Source organism: Staurois parvus, unplaced genomic scaffold (assembly GCF_062004578.1).
Source record: "Staurois parvus isolate SC_StPar_1 unplaced genomic scaffold, SC_StPar_1.0 ptg000758l, whole genome shotgun sequence".
Classification (NCBI taxonomy): Eukaryota; Metazoa; Chordata; class Amphibia; order Anura; family Ranidae; genus Staurois; species Staurois parvus.
This window is the reverse complement of record NW_028318554.1, coordinates 1,756,442-1,768,034: the sequence shown is the minus strand read 5'-3', so window position 1 is coordinate 1,768,034 and position 11,593 is coordinate 1,756,442. Positions and strand designations below refer to the sequence as shown.

The 11,593-nt window shown below is 43.0% G+C and overlaps 1 pseudogene; it reads left to right on the top strand.

The window, feature by feature from the left end:
• The first annotated feature begins 10,217 nt into the window (after positions 1–10,217).
• LOC149444972 (U2 spliceosomal RNA) lies at positions 10,218–10,333 on the top strand (annotated as a pseudogene).
• The last annotated feature ends 1,260 nt before the right edge of the window (positions 10,334–11,593 follow it).

Genomic DNA, 11,593 nt, shown 5'->3' with positions numbered 1-11,593 from the left:
TTGACATATTATAAGAATGTCTAATCTGTAATTTGATGCCTTTTGGAGATTTTTCCATCTTTCCTTGGCTTCTTTATGCACATTAATACACATTTTTAGCTGGGGTGCCCAAACTTTTGATCCCCACTGTATATATATATATATATAGAAGATATTGAAACACATACTGTTCATTCTTGGAACCACTTTACACATCCAAAGAACTCTTTGCTATGTTAATTGTATGCAGGTCACCTTGGTATTTGGGGAATAGCCTGTTTATCTAGTTAGACATTTCTAAGGGTACATTGTATACATGTTTAAGCTTGAAAATAATGTGACTTGACCATACAAGAAATATTTATTGATGGTAAATAGACTCCAGGGGGTAATTCATGGAAAATGGTGAAAGGATGACTTGTGTATCTGATGACAAGTGAAGTCTTTTCATGTAAGGTCAAAAGTGTTTTGTCAGCCAATCAGAAACCCTCCAGTAAACTGTATTTCAAGGGAAGTTATTTTGGCTGAGAGAGGAGCTTTTTCCTGTCAATAATATGGGAGCACGGGTATAGATCATAACTCACATTATTACATAGAGTTACATAGTTACATGGTTAGTCTGGCTGAAAAAAGACAAACGTCCATCCAGTTCAACCATAGAAAAAAAAAAGTTATAATGCTATACCCACAGTTGATGCAGAGGAAGGCAAAAAAAACCCAGCAAAGCATGATCCAATTTGCTCCTGCTGGGAAAAAAATTCCTTCCTGACCCCCGAGAGGCAATCGGATATTCCCTGGATCAACTTTACCTATAAATGTTATATCCAGTTATATTCTGTGTATCCAAGAAAGAATCCAGGACTTTTCTTACAGCAATCCACTGAGCTGGCCACAGCCAACTCTTGAGAAAGTCTATTCCACATTTTCACAGCTCTCACTGTGAAGAAACCTTTCTGTGTTTGAACATTACATTTCTTTTTCTCCAGATGTAAAGAGTTCCCCCTTGTCCTCTGTGATGACCTCAGGGGGAATAACTCTACACCGAGTTCACTATATGAACCACTGATGTATTTATACATGGAGATCATATCCCTCCTTATGTATTATACATGGAGATCATATCCCCCCTTATGTATTATACATGGAGATCATATCCCCCCTTATGTATTATACATGGTGATCATATCCCCCCTTATTATACATGGAGATCATATCCCCCCTTATGTATTATACATGGAGATCATATCCCCCCTTATGTATTATACATGGAGATCATATCCCCCCTTATGTATTATACATGGAGATCATATCCCCCCTTATGTATTATACATGGTGATCATATCCCCCCTTATTATACATGGAGATCATATCCCCCCTTATGTATTATACATGGAGATCATATCCCCCCTTATGTATTATACATGGAGATCATATCCCCCATTATGTATTATATATAGAGATGATATCCCCCCTTTATGTATTATACATGGAGATCATATCCCCCCTTATGTATTATACATGGAGATCATATCCCCCCTTATGTATTATACATGGAGATCATATCCCCCCTTATGTATTATACATGGAGATCATATCCCCCCTTATGTATTATACATGGAGATCATATCCCCCTTATGTATTATACTTGGAGATCATATCCCTCTTATGTATTATATATAGAGATGATATCCCCCCTTTATGTATTATACATGGAGATCATACCCCCCCTTATGTATTATACATGGAGATCATATCCCCCCTTATGTATTCTACATGGAGATCATATCACCCCTTATGTATTATACATGGAGATCATATCCCCCCCTTATGTATTATACATGGAGATCATATCCCCCCCTTATGTATTATACATGGTGATCATATCCCCCCCTTATGTATTATACACGGAGATTATATCCCCCCTTATGTATTATACATGGAGATCATATCCCCCCTTATGTATTATACATGGAGATCATATCCCCCCTTATGTATTATACATGGAGATCATATCCCCCCTTATGTATTATACATGGAGATCATATCCCCCCTTATGTATTATACATGGAGATCATATCCCCCCTTATGTATTATACATGGATATCATATCCCCCCTTATGTATTATACATGGAGATCATATCCCCCCTTATGTATTATACATGGAGATCATATCCCCCCTTATGTATTACACATGGAGATCATATCCCCCTTATGTATTATACATGGAGATCATATCCCCTTTATGTATTATACATGGAGATCATACCCCCCCCTTATGTATTATACATGGAGGTCATACCCCCCTTATGTATTATACATAGAGATCATACCCCCCTTATGTATTATACATAGAGATTATATCCCCCCTCTTCTCAAGAGAGAGTAAATTCAGTTCCTCTAATCTTTCCTCATAGCTGATCTCCTCCATGCCTCTTATCAGTTTGGTTGCCCTTCTCTGTACTTTCTCCAGTTCCCCAATGTTCTTTTTGTGAATTGGTGCCCAAAACTGAACTGCATGGTCCAGATAAAGTATTACTAATGATTTGTACTGGGGGGGGGGGGAGTGATATCTCTCTCTCTGGAGTCTATACCTCTTTTAATTATTGCACATTATTAAACACTATTGCATGCATGGAAGCTACCGAGGTGCATATTATAGATCGGACATGTGCTGGACGGTGTAGGATCTCTATGCTTGATGTGAAGTATCTTAAATGGGACTTTGAGAGTTGTTGTTCATTGTAATATTTACAAGTATTCAGCTGGGTTTCTGTCATAATAATTGTTGTAATAATTATGATCAGACAACACTCTTGTAGATGAATATTGTGCTCTGCACTCTTTGCACATCCCACATAAAACTCAATTGCAGAGAAAATTTTCCTCCACTCCAATTTGTGTTTTGGTCCATTCTCTCCATTCAGATATCATAGGAGAGCCCTTTGGATAGAACTACTCCTCTGATAATTCTTCATCAGCTTCCCCCACTGTATCATGTGGTGTGATGGGTGTGGCTGGGTTCACTTGCCCTATCATCATTCGGGCCCACAGCTTCACTGGAGAATCAGTAACATTGAGAACACTGACAGGAACCGTTCCATTAGCTCTCCGTAAGGCCTTCATCAAAATGATTGCTGGAATCAATTCCAAACCAAGATCTTTTGTCTGTGGGTCACCTTCAAGGACAACGTAAGGGCCAGGTTGGTCTTAATTCAATTTAACTGAAGCCCGCAAACACACTACTTCTCCTGGTTGCAAAACCTTTTCTGTCCTGTCCAACTTCCATAGTTTTCCCACTCCTTCAGCTGGAGCCTTCTGTTTCTGAATCAACTTCTGGTATAGCGAGAGCAATGTGGGATGTACACTTTCAGCTGCAGTCTCACTCTCTGAGACATGAGGAGTGTGTAACCGTCGAACTAAGTCAGTGTTCATCTCCACAATCATGGAACTCCGAGTTGCCCCTGGAGGACGTGGACATACAATGGCCAATGTGACAGAAGTCACTGGCTGTCCTACGACAAATTCAAGCTTGACTGGGAGATATCGGTCGTAGGAAAGCGTCTTAGTTCCTATACCCCAACTCTCTAGACTTTCTAATTTCCTCAAGGGCAGGTGTCTCAGGTGTTTATCATAGAAATCACGGTAATGTCACTTGGGCGCCAGAGTCTAAGAGGGCTTTTGTGTATACACCCTCTACCTGAATATGCACTATGGGAGAAGGGCCCACCAGCTGGTCAGAGAACCTGCCTGGCTGCTTTGGTGCGGTTTGCTCGGCTGTTTGGGCTTGAATCCCTCTTTTGTTTTGTGTGCGTTTCCGTTGCTATCTAGTCCGATGGTTTTGAGTTTGGTGTGCACTGATTCCCTATGATTTGGGACCATCAGAGAATAGCTTGGGCAGCCTAACTGAGGCTTTAGATGAGACTTTATACAAAGATTTGGGCCCCACCTGCCCTTTGTTTACAGTTTGGGAACTGGAGTGAACTGACTTAATTGGGCACCCGATTGGCTCCCTCACCAGGGCCCTCTGGAGTTTCCCGCCATCTATTGATTTCTTTGTGGCTTGGGTGGGCTGGAACAATCATGCTGATAGTGACCAATGCCTCCACAATTGTAACAGACCACTGAAAGAGAGTGTTCTCTTGTATGAACATGTTGTGTTCTCTCTGCTTGCATGGGTTTCAATACCTTTTCCTCCTCAGATGTGGCAATCCTGTCGGACAGTAATGTCATCAGCTCCATCATCTGACTCTTCAAAAGGTCTATTTCTGAACCGTCATTGGACACGTTGACCGCTCGGACCTCTGTAGTCAGTGTAGATCCTGATCCTTTCTTTTTCTCCTCCAAGATGGCCTCTTCCTCCCGTACCTTCTTGCTAAGCTCAGGGTATCGCAGTGAAGTACCTCCTTGTAAAGTCTTCAACTGAATCCAGATAGGGTCTAAACTCAGTGCACCTCTCAGGATCTGTTTCATTCTGACTTGGTCTACATCTGTAGGTTCTATTCCTTTCTCCAGTACAATCTGATACAGCATTTAGCCGTCGAATATACTCAGACAACTGTTCATCTTCCCGCTGAAATGAATGTTCAAACAGGTAGATTAAATCCGTAGCTTTCCCTGTGCGTCCAAATTCATCTTGTAACATGCAAAGATAATAATAAGTGCGCTAATTATTCAAAAAAAATGCAAGGATAAATAATAAAAATATAAATAAATTCATAAATATAAACATAAGTCCAGCCACCATAACAGTGATAGTCCAATATCAACTTAATGTCAATCTCCAAAACCGAGTTTCTTGTCTTCCCCCCAGCCCGGACACCACCCCCCATTGACTTCTCTATCACATCGAACAACACCACCATCAAACCCGCCCCGCAGGCCAGAGTACTTGGTGTCATTCTGGACTCCAACCTATCCTTCCAGCCCCAAGTCCAATCTTTAACATACTCGTGCAGACTCCACCTCCGCAACATCGCCAAAATCCGCACATTCCTAACCCCAGAAACCACTAAACAGCTCATCCACTCCCTCATCATATCACGACTCGACTACTGCAACTCCCTCCTCACTGGCCTGCCTCGCTGCTGGCTATCCCCACTTCAGTCGATCCTGAATACGGCTGCCAGACTCATTCACCTTTCCAACCGCTCCGTCTCCGCCACCCCCCTCTGCCAATCCCTCCACTGGCTTCTGATTGCGCAACGGATCAAATTCAAAATCCTAACGCTGACGTACAAAGCTGTCCACCATACTGCCCCGAACTACATCACCGACCTAATATCCAAGTACCGCCCAACACGCACACTCCGCTCCTCACAAGACCTCCTTCTCTCTAGTTCCCTGGTCTCCTCCTCCCATGCCCGCCTCCAGGACTTCTCCAGGGTGTCACCCATCCTCTGGAACTCCCTGCCCCAACCCATCAGATTATCACCTACTCTCCTCTCTTTTAGGCGCACCCTGAAAACCCATCTCTTCAGGGAAGCCTACCCCACCCCCTGCTAACTTGCCGACCTCCTCCACTCTTCCTACCACTCCATCCCCCACAGCTATCTCCTCCTGTGCCACCATCCCCTCCCTCCTAGATTGTAAGCTCGAAAGAGCAGGGCCCTCGAACCCTTCATGTTTGCATTGTATTGGTATTGTTCTGTCACATGTTCTGTCCCCCTCTGTAATGTACAGCACTGAGCAAACTATTGGCGCTTTATAAATACTGTATAATAATAATAATAATCTTGAAAACAAACCCCCGTGTGCAAATCTGACACCAGATGAAATGAATGCACTCACCAGAGCTATATGCTGATTATATTATAAACCAGCATGATAGCATTTTGCTCTGGGAGCGATGATCTGCAGGATATCCCAGGAGAGGAACAGCAACCAATAGTGATCCAATCAGCACATATGGAACAGCTAAGCAGCAAATGATCTTCCAATAACATGGGCAAAGCTCGAGGAATAAGAAGAGATATGATGGTGCAGGACGTTTAAAACCAGTAAAATTTTATTAGTAAAGTATTGCACTCACAAAGAAGGTGTGTAGCCGACGGATAAACACCTTCTTTGTGAGTGCAATACTTTACTAATACTTTACTAATAAAATTTTACTGGTTTTAAACGTACTGTAAGTAAGTAATCTCAGGGTGTTCATCCAGCGTACTTGTCTATATAAGCTGGGCTTCAAGGTCCCCTGGCAACTGTATGTTAGACCCTGGAAACAGGTTGGGATCCCTCTATTCCATTCTAACAGAGTATAAGTACTGGAGGCTGCCTGATCAACTTTCAGGTCCACTTCGAATGTCTTCTGATCAGGTACTAAAGTTGACTGTACATTCTGGACTTGTTCCTCTGTCCAAGTGGCCCAGAGAGACACATAATTACACAGAGCCCCAACCTGACATTTTGCTCTTCACACCTCTTGGCTGCGGTAGCAGAATCCATTATGGCGGCTTGGCCAGTAGTGGTGGTTATCACTCTGTAACAGGGACCAGAAGGTATCCCAGAAGAGGTCCCCACGTTTAGTGCTCACCCCCGAAGGAGCCGTTGGAATTAACAGGCACTTCTGTCCTTACTTTAGTGATGAACCATATATATATATTGGATCCACAGCACACCAGTACACCAGTGGGACGTTTTATAACAGGTTTAATAAGACAGGTAAAACTCTGCAAATAGACTGCAAATTAACATGAAAATAGCAGTTAAATGCAGTGAATACACAAACCTTCTAGAATTGGCACAATAACATCAATAAACACAATATTCATGTATATACGTACAATATACAGCGGTATAGCTATAGATCAGAATTAACCCCCTGCAACTACAGCAGCAATATGTCCCCAGCTAAACTGACGTCTCTTTAGGCTCAGTCCCAAATTCACTTGTATACTGTAGGATTGTAACACTGTGTGAGTCTATGTGTTGCATAGGCCTGTGTTAGTGAATCGGTGGAGCGCTCTTAAGGACTGACATGTCACAGGTTAGCAGTTGCTCACCACATCCAAGAAGAATAGTCTCCAGGGGTTAACTCCTTGAAGGGATGATGAATGGGGCTCTGTCTCTATGGCTAGTTTTTTCCTATTGTCAATTGTCAGTGCTGCACAATCTCTGAGGTGCCTCTCCTGGGATGGTCACACACCTCCTCTGCGATTTCCAACACTCTGACTTCTCTCTTTGCGGTGGGAGATGTCGTTGCTGTCGGTAACTGCCGTCGCGGGTGACTGGTACCAGTGATCACAGTTGCTGCTGACTTCAGCTGCTGTAGATAACCGTTGTCCTTAGCAACCTCTGCTGTTCTGGAAACAGTGTCAGTGTACTTCAAAAGTAGGGGCTGCAGACTAGCTCCCGCATGTCCTCTGCCAAGGCACACGTGGCTCCTCCCCCTCTTCCTCCTTGCAAAGCATCCTGGTCCTGTAGTCCTCTGCAGTAAAATTTACATTGTCTGTGGGAGTTGCAGTTTCATCACAGAGGCAAACACTCCAATACTGCAGAGAGCTGAGCCAATCAAACCCTTTCTGACAACATGCAGTCTTAAAAGGGAAACAGTTCTTTAAAAGGGAAACAGCAATGGCCCCACTACACATTCTTGGTGTAGCTGCCTTTATGATGTACATCTTATGGACTAATTGATGATATTTTTGGACTTTATGGACTCATTCACATGTTACTAATGCCCCATGTGGTTTAGGGTTGCACCATAGAAAATGAGGCCCGTAGAAGGAGATAAATGCTCCGAGCGCGTAGCCTGTTGTTTCTGCTGCTTTTCTCTGTGTAATCTGGACATCTGACCCTCAGAGACTTTCTGTGACGTCTGTTCCACCGGTGTGTTCCATGCTGGTTGTGCGACCATTTCCTGCTTCTCCCAGGAATGGACGCCGTCCATCGGTTCCACCATCCTCCCACACATCCTAGGAAGACTGCACACTGCACCCAAGGCTTTTTCCATCCTGTTGTCACCCCTAACACACTGGTGATATCCTACAGAACAGATTCAGAGTGGTCTTACATCCATAACACAGATGAGCTTTTTTTATTTCTTGCTCTTGGGAGTGTTTTTATTACTACTATTAGACGTTACTGTTACATACGGCACTTAGCTTGGCGCCTCCTGTTCCTCTCTTCGCACCGTAGAATCTTACCTATTTCCAAACATTTTAGCCTGTGTTGGACTGAAACTATTTTTAAACCTATTATAATTTATATCTTCTACCTTCATCAGTTAAAAACTTCATAAAGTATTGAAAAAAAAATCCTTTCTTCAGGGAATAACTCTATAGGGCTAGTGTACATAGACATCTGAAATTCATTTGGTGTGCTTTCATACTGCATTTGTCATGCCAATCACGTGAAATTAGATTGACCGTCAGTACATCAGGATTGATCGATTGTCACATATATATATCTGTGGACTCTAGAACTCTCCTACAGGCCAAATAATATATACTGATTTTGGTTATTTTCACCAGAGAAATGTAGCAGAATACATTTTGATCTAAATTTATGAAGGCAGGTTATTTATTTGCTAAATTTTATAACAGAAATTAATAAAAATGTGTCTTTTTTTAAAACTAATTTAGTTTTTTTTTGTTTAGTTAGCAAAAAATAACAAAAACTCAGTGGTGATTAAATACCACCAAAATAAAGCTCTATTTGTGTAACAAAAATAATAACAAAATGTTATGGGTACAGTGTTGCATGACCGCGCAATTGTCATTCAAAGAGCAACCCGAACTCTCCCACAGCTGAGCAGGCTCAGAAACTCTTAAAGCGTGTCCCAGCCCCTTGCCAAGCCTCCTGTTGGGGATTGGCCAGGATCCCTCAAGAGATCAGGCCAGTCACTCTGCCCACTGCCTTTAGACATGTTCCAAAGCTATAGAGCAGGGGGAAATTCCAGGGGGGCTGTCCTGCAGAACATTTCAGCCCTGACCACAATTTGACCTCCTGACTCTTACACCCAGGCTGCTACTCAGCCCTCCTCTCTTATAATCAGGACTCTAGCTCCCCCTAGCTAACTAGGAGGGTGCTACAGATGGACTAGGGACTATGGACTGTGGTCCGCAGACCATCTCGGGTGCAAGCAAGAAATGGTGGCTATGTTCCACCATGCAGTAGGACCATGGAGAACAATCGCAGCCACCTTCTAATAGGAAATGGGATCACAGCAACAAATATAAGGGAACTTGGAGATTTGGAGAAGGCTGAAAGCAATAGAAGGAACATTTTGAAATTACGTATAGACACCTGAATAGTTCCTTTTAAATCAGAGTTTGTTGTCACTTTAAATCTTTTTCAATTTAGTTTTTTGCTATTGTTGTCTCAGTTGTTTTACTTCACTTTTTGTCTGGTACAAGAAGGAAGAGTAGATCTCTCCAAAACAAGATCTCCCCTAGACATTTTTCACCAGAAAAATGTGTTGCCATTGGAAGATATCTCTTTATTCCTGTTCCGATGAAAACTTAAAGTTATGAATTTCCTTGACTTTTAGACTCAGTGACAATGGTCTTCAGGGCAAATAGAGATGGGGAAGAGTAATGAGCTTGGGTGTGGTCTGAACTTTGCAGGAAACTGTCATTTCTGGGCCAGTGAGCTGAGAGCGAGTGATCCCCCACTCCTCAGCTGCCTATACAGGGGTAAGGGATGAGACCTAATATATGGTCAAATATGTCACGAGCATTCCCACCCTTTTGTAAACCATGGAGGAAATATTTTTCTTTAGTTAATCCTCCTATGTGAAATCTGAGGTCCCTTTGTGAACCTTGAGGGAATCCCCTGCCCGTAGCTCATTGGACCAGAAATGACAGTTCCCTTCCGGACACAGCCAAACATGGGATCTGACCGAGCACAAGCTTGTCCCCAACAGTGAATCTCCCTAACCAGGAAACAGACAGCAATAAGGACCTGTCAGAGGTAGTGACCCGTCATCATTATACCCAAAACTAGAAAAAAAGGTTTTGGCTTTACAAACACTTTAAACTTTATTAGTTCTTCTATTCATGAAACTCATGGGAGTCCTGATGGTGAATCCATCAGAACCAAACATGACTGAAAGTCCCTTGCATTGAATGATCTCAGCTCTTACATATATGTGGTCTTATTTAAGTCACACACTTATAATGGACTATCAAAAATAATTATTGTTTGTATTGTTATCACAGTGCTGATGTTATAAAATGAATATGTATGCTTTGACTATAGATCTCCTTTTAACCACTTGCCTACCGGGCACTTATACCCCTTCGCTTCTCGGCCTTTTGGCTAAGATCAAGTGTAGTATCTGTTCTTATCAGTGTCCAGTGGGGGTGCTCCCGGCCATTCTAGCTTTGCGGGGATGGCTGTTGTATAGTACCCTCACTGGTATGATGGGGGTCTGGAAGGCTAGTACCGGGGGGACAGAAACCGGGGAGTGCCACAAGTTAAGCTGGGGCCCTGGGAGTAATTCCCCTGAGAAAACTGGAAGGACCCAGTACCTCCTGATTTGGACTGATCTACCTTGTCTGGCCAGGGGCTGGGAAGGCAGAGAGTTCGCAAACACAGTGCCCCCTGAGTAGTCGCCTCAGGGGTGCTCTGAGTAGCACTTGGGTGTGGGACCCCACGTTGCGACAGAGCACATGGTCACTGCGTTTAAACACTTTTTGCACTGCGCCTCTAGGACCGGGCCTTTTGGCCAAGTCCTGGGCAATTTTTTTGCTACAGGCCTCAGGGCCTGGTCAGTGCACAATTTGGCACGACCACTTTTTTTATTTTTATAGATTTATTTAATTATTTATTTATTTTTTCACTCCCACGTTTGTCACTTTTTACTTATGTGTGTGTTTTTTTTCACATGATGGAGGGTGTGGGTCCTCGGGCCTGCCCTGAAGTCTAGGGGGAGGATGTGTGGCCTTTTGGTTCCTTCCTCCCCTGATCCCTAGGGGGTTTTCTCTTCGGGAGAGCCCCCTGACCAAGTACTGGATGTCCGGCTTCGGCTGGGCATAAGGAACAGTGGTCCACCAGGCCTTTTGGCCAGGAGGACCAAATGGGAACCTTGTCCCTGTCAGGAGCTTCGTGCCCCGGGGGATCAGGGTAGTGGTCCAACCCCTTCGGGGGTAGGACAAGGCACACCCCTAAGTGCACTTTTTGTGTGGTGTTTTTGCACTTGCACTTTTTTGTGAAACACTTACGGGTTTTTCGTTGTAGTTTGCACGTTTGCAGACTTAAAAAAAAAGAAAAAACACTTTAAACTTTATTAGTTGTTCTTCTATTCATGAAACTCCTGGGAGTCCTGATGTTGAATCCATCAGAACCAAACATGACTGAAAGTCCCTTGCATTGAATGATCTCAGCTTTTACATATATGTGTTCTTATTTAAGTCGCACACTTATAATGGACTATCAAAAATAATTATTGTTTGTATTATCACAGTGCTGATGTTATAAAATGAATACATATGCTTTGACTATAGATCTCCTTTTAACCACTTGCCTACCGGGCACTTATACCCCTTCCTTACCAGGCCAAGTTTCAGCTTTCAGCACTGTTGCACTTTGAATGACAATTGCGCAGTCATGCAACATTATACCCATATGAAATTTTTATCATTTTTTCTCGCAAATAGAGCTTTCTTTTGGTGG